Below are 12,442 nucleotides of genomic sequence, written 5' to 3'. Positions count from 1 at the left end.
ATACATTATATATATATACACACATACATATAAAATTGAGTAGGGTCCTGAGCCATAGAATATATAGGTAGTCACTATCCAATGAAAATTGTATTTTTCTTTTATAATAAACTTTCTCATTCTAATGTATTTATATGTGTATATTTATATACACACATACATATATATACATACATATGTGAGTATATATATGTGTGTATATATGTGTATGTATATATATAGTGTGTATATATATGTGTATATACATATATATACATATATACATATGCATAATGCATAAATTTGTGGAATCACTATATTGTGGACATTTGTACAATTTTGTGCCTCACACTTAATTTTCTAAATAAAGTAATGACAGGGGCGCCTGGGTGGCTCAGTGGGTTAAAGCCTCTGTCTTCGGCTCCGGTCATGATCCCAGGGTCTTGGGATCGAGCCCCACATTGGGCTCTCTGCTCAGGAGGGAGCCTGCTTCCTCCTCTCTCTCTCTCTCTGCTGCCTCTCTGCCTACTTGTGATTTCTGTCTGTCAAATAAATAAATAAAATATTTTAAAAAAATAAAAAAAATAAAGTAATGACAGAAGTCCTTAATTTTGTTCTTGTTAGCTTACAAATTCTCATTTAACAAGATCATCAGTTGATGTTATTTTATCTATTCTATGGTTCCCACCGAGGTTAAATCTCTATTACAAGCTTCAATACTTGCTATTGTCCGACAAAATTTCTATTAGCTGACTTGTCTGTTTGAATAGCTACAATACTGTTGTACCTCTGGGACAGTAATTCATTTTAACTTTCTTCCAAAATCTTGTGATCCTTTGCCCCAGAATAAGGATGAGTGTTCTGGAGACAACATTAGGCACTACCTATCTTCTTGCTTGAAGGGGATATTGGAGAAGGTTGGGATACTTCAACCTTCCAAACCTCTCCTATCCAGGTTGTCCTAACAGAGCATACTGTTACTTAAGTGGCTCAGACTCAAAAAATTCCCACTTCTGTGTATCAGATACACATATCTTGGAATTTTGAGGTTATAAATCACCTGCAATATACTCTTCAGTGATTTGGGGAAGAAATCTTTTCTATATTACCTATTCATGCAGGTTTTTATATTAAGAGATTAATTTATTTTTAAAACTAAACTGACTTCTTTTCCTTATTTCCCTAATGACTCCTCTGACTCTGCTAGCCAGACAGCAAAAAAGAGACCCAGTAACACACAGAACATGGACTTTGCCCCCAGTCAGATCTAAGTTTGAATGTTTACAGGGCTCCCTGGTTGTGTGACAGGCAAAGGAGTCTCCCCTAGCTTCAGTTTCATCAATCACACAGGTGCAAGGGTTAAAGAAGATAAGTACGCATAGAGAACAAAGAAGGTGTCACAAAAATTATTGTTATTCATTGTTAATATTATTACTCTTTGTTTGCCACCAATACATTACTTGTATCAAATTCCTGGAGGAATTTGAAACAGTTGCCTGGCTAATGTGAATACAGGACACAAACACACAAACACACACACAATCATGTAATATATAATTTTATTTCATCTTCTGTTAACACTGTAAAGCAGGTAATGCAGGTAATATCCTGCAACTATATAAATGAAGAAACCACAATTAGATCACTAAAGGAACTACCTTCCATGATTAAAGAGCTGCTAATTCCAGGGATATGACCCAGGCCTTCTGAATAAAGCTCTATTCTATGTTACCACACATTCCTAGTGTATTTAATTTCTGTTTCTCAATGATTTATGAGCATGTGCCTGGTAAATGTGAAGTGTTTATAAAAGTGGTAGTAGTGGTAGTAATGGTAGTACATTTCTACATTTCCAAAAGAGAAGATATAAGCTAAGAAGTAGCCCACTGTAATTAGATTCACATTATGCTTCCAATATGATATTGTGTAAGGAAATGGTAGGATAAGAAGTAATCAATAAAAAACAAGTTTATCCATTTTACATGGTTAAGTTTTTGACACTAGCAATCTGAAATTCTGAGCAAATCCCATTTCAACAATGAGAAGTCTTTGTTGTTTTCCTCAGAAAGTCCAAAGAATTATAGAAATTTCTTGAAAGCTGGAAGACCTTAGAGACTGAGGTCAAGAAAAGTGCAAGATGTTCCAAAGAATGCTGTCTGGGCAAGCCATTTCAAAATATTAAATGGGTTATTGTCTTTCAAAACAACACCACTGGGAGCTATGTAATTATATTTTATATATGGCATGTCTCATTCTATTGATATCTCCCAGGAGCTATGAAGTGCTTTGTAACTGACTGGTTCCCCACCCCCTACCTCTGAGTAACGACAGAAGAGCTAGTGGTTCTGACTTGTACATCTTAACTACTTGCACATATGCCTTTGATGTACCTAGAGCAGATTGGAAAGTGCTAGATGCTGTGCAGTATGTATTATAGTTGTCCTTCACAGGTGACAGAATATATAGATACAGTTTGACTTTGGAATATAAAGAACACTGGCCCTATGATTTATTATCTTGCCAACTAAAGCACCAATTTCACACTTGGTTTCTAGATGTTTCCAGGAAATGGCCCTGCCATTAAAGGCCTCTCTATGTGTTTGGTGAGAAAGAAAACTCAACCTAAGAAGAGGGACAAGCACTGGGCTAGAAGACTTCAAAGCTCTGCATTCAGCCCTCAGAGTGATTTACTTAACAAGCAGAGACTGAGCACCTAGTGAATACACAAAGATAACAATGTATTTTCCATACAAAGAAGATTCCCATCCAAAGTGAGAGTGACATTCACAACCAGTTCCCGGTTTTCTTGGACACATACCTTTTTTTCAGAGCCTAATCTTGCAAATAATAAGTTTGGTTATATTGCTAGGGAACTCCCCTCTGGCATTTAAGAATTAGATGAAAACAGTGCCTAGAAATGCTGTGCATCCAGAACATTTGTGTCCTGGGATATGTGAAGTTCTTGGGGTGTCTTTTTTTCTTCTGGTCCCTTGACTGCTATAATACACTTTCTATGCTCTTCAAAAATGTAATGGTTTTTGCTTTAAGAGTTGTAAAATTGCTGATAAGATTTATTTCATTTTTTTGTCAGTCTCCTGGGAAGCGTGGACTGAGAGAAAAATATAAACCAGTAAATTCTCATTATGTGTATGCACAGTTGATCTGGACATGAAATGGAACTCATTGATATGGTTGAAAAATCTGCAAAAATTCACAAATGTGCCTTGAAAAGCCACGTATCAAGGTCTTTTGATGATATATATCCAGGAGAATGTTGTAAAAACATAAAAATTATCATAATCCTACTGAGGATCCAGGAAATAAAAACTAACCCGTATACACAGAAATGTGGGGTTTTTTCACTTATAAATATAAAGCTTTAGTCAAAGTAGTTTTATGCAAATCCACCCACAGTCAACCTTGTTTGACTATTGGCATCTATTTATTATTAATTTAATAACAAGATTACTGAGGTGTGCTGCCAGTCATAGTGGAATAACTGGTATCAGACTTTCCTTCTTGCTGTAAACAGCTAGATAACAGAGATAGAAAGCTAGAAAGTGAAGAGTGCTTTCTCCTAATAAAAATAAAAATCCAGATAATTTACAAAATCATAACTTTTCTTTAAGTCATCATAGAATTGAGTTCACAGAGTTACCAACTAACCTAAAATCTAAGGAAAGATAAGAACCCTGAGGAAAGACAGTTGCAAGCACTCATTTTCTTGAGACAGAGTGGAAGAGAGAGAGATGCCAGAAACCACAAAAACTGATCAAAGAATTCCAATATAATTTTTAAGGTCAATTCTATTCAAACTCTTCCAGAAAATAGAAGAACAGAGAAACTTCCCAACTCATTTTATTTTGTTAACTGCCCACGTACCACAACTAGACCAAGACAATACAAGAAAAATATATTATAGGCTAATGTCCTAGTAAACACAGACCTACAAATCCTCCATAAAACACTAGTCAATCAAGGCCAAAATCACATTTTAAAAATATATCATGATGAAGTGGGAATATTAAGCTGGTTCATTCAAATATCAACATACAACATTTAAAAACCAAAAATCATATCAACACACTAAACATACAAAGAAGCAGAAAATGCATTTGCCAAAACTGAATATTACTGATAAAAAAAAAAATCTCACCAAACTAAGAATAAAAGGAAATTTCCTCAACTTGAAAAAATGGAGTCTATGAAAAAAATTACAGCTACCATAATACTCAGTGATAAAAAAATGATTCCTTTACCCCAAGATCAGAAATAAGACAAAATAGCCCATTGTTATGCCTCTACTTAATATATCATTCTGGGGGTTATAACCAGTATAATAAGTCAAAAACTAGAAATAAAATGCATACAGATTGTAAATAAAATGTCTCTATATACCACAAAAGGAGAAATTATCTATATAAAAAATTCCAAATAATCTACAAAAATTTCCTAAACTTAATAAATGACTTTAGCAGTCATAGGTTATAAGATCAATATCCACAAATGGGGCGCCTGGGTGGCTCAGTGGGTTTAGCCTCTGCCTTCGGCTCAAGTCATGATCTCAGGGTCCTGGGATCCAGCCCCGCATTGGGCTCTCTGCTTGGCAGGGAGCCTGCTTCCCCTCCTCTCTCTGCCTGCCTCTCTGCCTACTTGTGATCTCTCTCTCTGTCAAATAAATAAATAAAATCTTAAAAAAAAATAAATATCCACAAATCAAATGTATTTCTATGTACTGCCAATAAATAATTGGAAATTAAAATTAAAAATACCATCTATGATAGCACCAAAAACCATGAAATGCATACATATATAGGTTAAAAATTATGTGTTAGAATTGTATGCTGGTAATTGCCAACACTGATTATAGAAATCAAAGACCTAAATAAATGGAGAGATACATTCTTGCATCAATGATTCAATACTGTTAAGATGTCAATTCTTCCTAAACTGTTCTATAGATTCAACACAATCTCAATCAAAACCCCAATGAGGATTTTTTTATATAAATTATCAAGTTAATTTGAGAGTTTATATGGAATTGCAAAGGATCTTGAATATATAAAACGATTTTGAAAAGAAAGATCTAGATTAGAGAGTGTACATCCAAAGATTTTAAGACTTACTAAAAAGCTACACTAGTCAAGATAATATATTATTGTCATAAGAATAGCCATATAGCTCAAAGGAAGTCAAAAAATAGCCCCACACATACATTAATTGATTTTTTTTGACAAATATGCCAGAGCAATTCAATGGAGAAAAAGATTATATTTTCAATAAATAGTGCAGAAATTTAGAAAACAAAAATTAGCCTTTACTTTTATTTCATACTGTACATGAATATTCTTGTTAAATATGTTAAGGACCTAAAAATGAATAGTAAAACTATAAAACCAGAAGAAAACAAAGGCAAATGTCTTTTCAACATTGGTTAGGCAAACATTTTTTTAGATAAGACACAAAAAGCAGTTAACTTAAAGCAAAAAATTAGAACATTTGAATTCTTCAAATTGAAAACTGCTCATTGGAAGATATTATTTAAAAAATGTACAAGTAAATTGCAAACTAGGATAGAATGTTTACAATAAATATGCAAATACAAAAGACCTAGATCTTGAGTATACATATAAAGGACTCTTAAAATTCAATAATAAGAGGAAACACAACCCAATTTTTAAAATTTAACAACATGGTTGAAAAAGCTCCTCAAAAAAAAGATAAATGAATGGTCATTAAACAAGTAAAAAAAATCTATATCATTAATCATCAGACAACTAAATTAAAACCACAGTAAGATATCACTTTATTCCCACTAGAGTGTCTAAAATTTTAAAAGCATGAATACCAAGTGTTGATGAGAATGTAGAACAATTGGAATTCTCATACTTTCCTTGTGGGGGTAAAATAATTGTAAGTCAATTGAGAAAACTGGCAGTAAAGTTAAATGCACACTTACCAATAAAAATATATGAAAAAAAGACTTGTACAAGAATGTTTGTAGACAGTTTAATTTTAATAGCCATAACTGAAAACAACCCAAGTACATCAACAAAAGAATGCTTGAAAATTTGTGATGTATTTATACAATGAAATATTACTCAGCAATGAAAAGGAACTACTACACGGAAGAATATGGATGAATCTCAAAAGCATTAAGTTGGATAAAAGAAGCGAGATACTGAAGAGTATATCCTATATTATTTCATTCACATGCAGTTGTAGAACAACAAAAAATAATAATAATAATCTATTATTACAGGAAGGAAGTGGGTGGTTTCCTGGAGCCAGGGTGGAAATACGACCTGCCAAGCAGCAAGAATCATGACAGTGGTGTTCCAAGAACAGGTGTGATCTACCCTGGTTACAGGCAATTAAGGGGGTATATTTTCTGTATATATATTTTCATTTTATTTTTTTGTAGAAATTGTAAAACAAGAATAAAACTGACCAAAGAGTAAAGTTGGATTTGTTTTTTTTAATTCATTCTGCTGATTGTTTAGAATTTCTCCTCTCCACCTAGTTTTTTCACCATATCCCATCTGCCTTGGTAAGCCAGTAGGTAGATGAAAATCTTGACTGGGGATGAATATATACATTTGTCAAAACTTATCAAACTGTATGCTTAAAATTCATGTATGTTATTTTATGTAAATCATACCTAAAGACAGGTGATTTTAAGTCAAAAAGGCCAACAGTGAACATCTCTTACATGTGATGCGCAGTTCCAGGAATCATGAAACATGTAAAGATGAATGAAATATGTTCTTAGTCTCAAGGATGTCACTCTTTATTGGGATGATGGAGATGTAGTCAGGGAGCTATAAGAATGTGATAAATAGTATAGTAGAGGTATTAGTAAAATTGGTGAACTACAGTAGATATTATTATCTGAGAATGTCTAAAGCATTTTCAAAGAAAAGGCAAGAGAGTTCTGTCAATGATACAAAGAAAAATTAACTGGCCTCCACAGTGGCCACGTCTATTCACAGGAGCTCAGTGAGGGAAGGTTTCACATATAGAGCACTCTGTGACACTTTTGATTTATCTTTGTCATGTGAAAGCAGAGGCAATGAGGAACCACAGACAGAAAGAGTGCAATACCAACATGCGAAGAAAGATAGATCTTCAACTTTGGCTAAAATTTGTGATATTCAACCTGTTAACATGAAAATAAAACAAGTACGCAAGTCACTGCACAATGTTATGACCCATAAAACTTGGGGCTGTCTAAGTTCTGAGGAAGGGGAGATTGCCTCTGGATAGGGGTCTCAGAGAAGGTATCATGAAGAGGATGCTATTCAAACAAAATTATTAAAAAATGCATAAAATCTCCAAAAATGGTGACAGCACAGAGTGTGTGAGGGTGGGAAAGAGGGAGGCATCCCAGGAAGTAGGATGGCATTAATAAAGAGGCAAAGAGAAGAAAGGATTAGGTGAGTTTGAATTTAGGGTGGTAGTTTGGCCTTAGCCTGATTATCTGAATTACTTTAGGTTTCTATTTACTGTGATACAGTAAGAATATACTAAACTATGGAAAGAGTTAAGTTTTCTGGATAGTAAGGAACACGTAAGAGAAGAAAAAGATGGAGTTGAAAAAGCAATTTGTAGCCAAATTACTAATAACTGTAAAGTGCAGTTTCACACAGCTACACAGCCAAGTATTATATATTTGCAAGCAAGATGGCACAGCAGAGCCCATAAGCACAGGAGCCCTCGGGCTAGACTGCATTGGTTATCATGCTCCAGTTCTGTGATATACCTCTGTGTGACCCTGTCAAGTCACTGAATCCCACTGTGCCTTGCTTTCCTCTGAAAAATAGATATAATAATATTACCTCGTCATAGGTTATGTTGATGAGTAATTGAGTTAATACAACCAAAGTGTTCTAGAAATGTTAGCTATTATTACATGTATGTGTGTGTGTGTATACATGTGACATTATTCTGCTTGTCTTTCTGTTACACTCTGTAGGAAGTCACTGTTCCCTAGAGTAGAGATTGAAATCAGCAAGTATCTAGCATATACCATGTATGTGACTTCCTTCCATCTGAGTTCAGGAAGTCAGTCTGATAACCATCACAGCTTTTCTCCATTCATCCAAGTCTAACTGGAACCATATGGGTGTTATAAAATCTTAACCTTGAGTTGTCTTCTAACACAGCCAGGGGTCCAGGTTTATTTAAGCTTTTTAACTTCTGTTTTTCTTATGTATGAGATAGGAGTATTTCTCTATCAATATTTAAAAGCTAGTACCAGAAGACCTTGAGTATAGATAAATAGTTTTCTCTATCAGCTCATCTTTTTTTGTTTGGCTCCAGTGAAGTTTAAGGAAGCAATTTGATCACAGAAATGTTTGGGATTCTACTGACTGCATATTTCTAATCTTAGTGAAGTCACTTATTCATTTCATTAAATGTCCACCTGGTATCTAAACTTCTTGGGAGATTTTTATCATGTATGCTAGCCAGGGTTCAGCTAGAAAAGCATAACCATTAGAAGATTTATACATGTGAATAAGTTTTCATTTTAATGTTTTATATTTTACAATTGTGGGAACTGGGTAAGTGGTATTTGCAGGGGTATTTTCTTCACAACTGATGCTGTTGTTTGAAGTCCAGAGGACAGGCAGTAAGGAAGAGAAGATAGTTATAAAGTGGAGAAGAGTCAGAACAAACTGGAGCTCATACACACAGAGCTAGACCTGAAGGGCACAAAGTTGGACTGAAACTCATTAGTTCGTATTGCCTCTGATATTGGTGGTGTGGGGATCCAGAAAAAGTCAGGACCCTTCCTCATGGAAGTAAACACATATCTGGCCCAGGAGTCAGAGAAGGTGAAGAATTCAGGGAAAGTAAAACAGATGCAGACACGTGCTACTTTAAGGCAACAGTGTGAGTCAGCACATCAGTGAGTTTAAGATGCAAAATGGCTGCTACCTCCTTTCTGCTCACTAAATCTCCTGAGAATATCCCTTGTGGCTTGTCATTTGGAAACTGCAAGAAAGGAAATCCTAGGAAATGTAGGTCAGTCTAGCCAAGTTGACACATTACAAAGCTGCCATGACATACAGGTAAATTGACTAATTTTAAAACTTTCTTTTAAATGAATAGTCTAGTCTTGAATAACTTAAACTTCAAAATCCATATTTTCATTCATTTTCTTCTTTAAATGAAGTCTGTGCTATTTGCTTATGACAATAGAGCTGTGACTAGAACATTCCTTAGTACTCCCTATGTAGAGTGTAATATCTCACCTAATTTATTCCCTATAGAGAAGTATCATCCATTATTTGTGTTGTAAACCAACAAAAACTATGCAATCAGGAGACTGGTAGAAATTGAAGAGGTCATATATGCCAGATCTAGTTCCGACATCTCTCTGTGAGGTATCCTCACATAGACTTATTAACCATTCTTTGCATTTTTTAACACTGGATTGGACTCAGTTTATGTATCCATTAATTGAAAAATTAAAATAATGTAAAGAAGTCAGGCCTACATGACATTTTTTTAAAAATTTTTATTAATGTATAATGTATTATTTGCCCCAGGGGTACAGGTCTGTGAATCATCAGGCTTACATATTTCACAGCACTCACCATAGCGCATACCCTCCCCAATGTCCATCACCCAGCAACCTTCAGTTTGTTTCGTGAGTCTCTTATGGTTTGTCCCCCTCCTGATCCCATCTTATTTCATTTTTTCTTTTCCTGCCCCCCACAACCCCCCACCCTGCCTCTCAAATTCCTCATATCAGAGAGATCATATGATAATTTTCTTTCTCTGATTGACTTATTTTGCTCAGCATGATACCCTTTCTTTCCATCCACATCATTGCAAATGGCAAGATTTTTGGTATTTTTGACAGCTGCACAGTATTCCATTGTATACATATACCACTTCTTCTTCTTCTTCTTCTTCTTCTTCTTCTTCTTCTTCTTCTTCTTCTTCTTCTTCTTTTATACCACATCTTCTTTATCCATTAATCTATTGATGGACATCTAGGTTCTTTCCACAGTTTGGCTATCATGGACATTGCTGCTATAAACATGAGGGTGTGTGTGCCCCTTCAGATCACTACATTTGTATCTTTAGAGTAAATACCCAGTAGTGAGATTGCTGGGTCATAGGGTAGCTCTATTTTCAACTTTTTGAGGAACCTCCATACTGTTCTCCACAGTGGCTGCACCAGCTTGCATTCCCACCAACAGTGTAGGAGGGTTCCCCTTTCTCCACATCCTCGCCAGCATCTGTCATTTCCTGACTTGTTATTTTTAGCCATTCTGACTGGTGTGAGATGGTATCTCATTGTGGTTTTGATTTGTATTTCCCTGATCCTGAGGGATGTTGAGCAATTTTTCATGTGTCTGTTGGCCATCTGGATATCTTCTTTGCAGAAATGTCTGTTCATGTGTTCTGCCCATTTCTTGATTGGATTATTTGTTCTTTGGGTGTTGAGTTTGATAAGTTCCTTATAGATTTTGGATACTAGCCCTTTATTTGATATTGTGAAAATGTCTATGCTACCTAAAGCAATCTACACATTTAACATAATCCCTATCAAAATACCATTAATTTTTTGCAAAGAAATGGAACAAATAATCCTAAAATTTATATGGAACCAGAAAAGATCCCAAACAGCAAGAGGAATTTTGAAAAAGAAAGCCAAAGTTGGTGGCATCACAATTCCAGACTTCAAGCTCTATCAAGACATATAGATCAATAGAACAGAATAGAGATCCCAGAAATAGACCCTCGACTCTATGGTCAACTAACCTTTGACAAAGCAGGAAAGAATGTCCAATGGAAAAAAGACAGTCTCTTCAACAAATGGTGTTGGGAAAATTGGACAGCCACATGCAGAAGAATGAAACTGGACCATTTCCTTACACCATGCTCAAAAATAGACTCAAAATAGATGAAAGACCTCAATGTGAGACAGGAATCCATCAAAATCCTTGAGGCAAACACAGGCAGCAACCTCTTCGACCTCAGCCACAGCAACTTCTTCCTAGAAATATCGCTAAAGGCAAGGGAAGAAAGGGCAAAAATGAGCTCTTGGGACTACATGACATTTTTAAAAAATTTAAACAAATGGTACCTGGGAGATTGGTGAGGAAATAGTTGTAACTCTCCATTAAGCAGTGACAGAGGCTATTTCTACATTTGGCCAATGGTCACTTTGGCTACTCTAGACCTTCATGGCCACTCTGGCTCACCAGGTTAGGTGATCTGTGCTGAGTCCATGGCAAGCCCTAAGACCTAAAAAAGCTCTTTTTGGAGAGTCTAGTGACCATACCTTCATCTTGTGGGTAGACAATGCTACTTCTAATGAGATAAATTCCTCTTGCTTCTAATCTAACTCTCTTTAACTTCAACAATTACATTTTCTTTATTCAGGTAGAATAAGGAACTGATGGTTCAGCACCTTGCTAGAAATAGGCCTTTCCATAAATAAGGACATTTTACTTTCACACAAATTTCCTTAACTTCTAATTTCTCTGTTATCTCTTCTTTATTTTCTAGCCTTTTGACCATGGTTTCCCTCGATCTCCTAAAATCTCAGCACATTTTCTTTATATTCCCTAAGCCTTAAAAATAAAACTTGTACAGAGCCCACTGTTTCAAATTAACAGTTTAGGGATTTTCAGAGAACATTTGTACAGAGTAACCTGTTTATGTTATTCAGTGTGGACACCTCCTAAATATGGACAGGAAGTGAGCAGCCCTTTGACTTGCTTCTCAGTTTTGCTTTCACCGGATCACTTTGTCTTCAAACTGTCCTTGTGTAACCATAAAAGCTTTACTTTAATAACTTAATTTACTGTTATGATACAAACAATCTGTAAAGAGAACTTGAAGGTCTCTTGCATTGTTTTCCCTCACAGCGAGAAAAGGATGGCTCATCTTCTTGAAGGAGCTAAGTTTTGTTTGCCACACATTCTGAAGTAAGACTTGTGCTGAAGAGTTACACTAGAACACTGCCCATGTATAGACTGTCTTACCATTGGCATTATTCCAGTTGAAAAGTAAATGTGGTCTTTATAGGGATACTGCAATGAGGCAGTGATCATATGCTTTGATCTGCTACCTCTAGATTAGTTAGAGCTTCTCTAAAGAAAGTGATGAGCCCTGGGTATTATACACAACTAATGAATTGTTGAACACTACATCACAAACTAATGATGTACTATATGTTGGCTAACCGAACATAATAAAAAATATTAATTAATTAACTAATTAATTAAAATGGGTACTGTCTTAATCTACTTCCGCTGCTATAACAAAATACCACAGAATGGGTGGCTCAAACAACAAATATTTATTTCTCACAGTTTTGGAGACTAGGCAAGATTACCAGCAGATTTGGTTTCTGGGAAAACCCTTTTTCTGTCTTGTGGATTGCACCTTCTTGCTATGTCCTCACATTGCAGAAAGAAAGAAGGCTCTGGTGTCTCTT

Source organism: Martes martes, assembly GCF_963455335.1.
Source record: "Martes martes genome assembly, chromosome: 6".
Lineage (NCBI taxonomy): Eukaryota > Metazoa > Chordata > Mammalia > Carnivora > Mustelidae > Martes > Martes martes.
Note: the sequence above shows the minus strand (reverse complement) of the source record.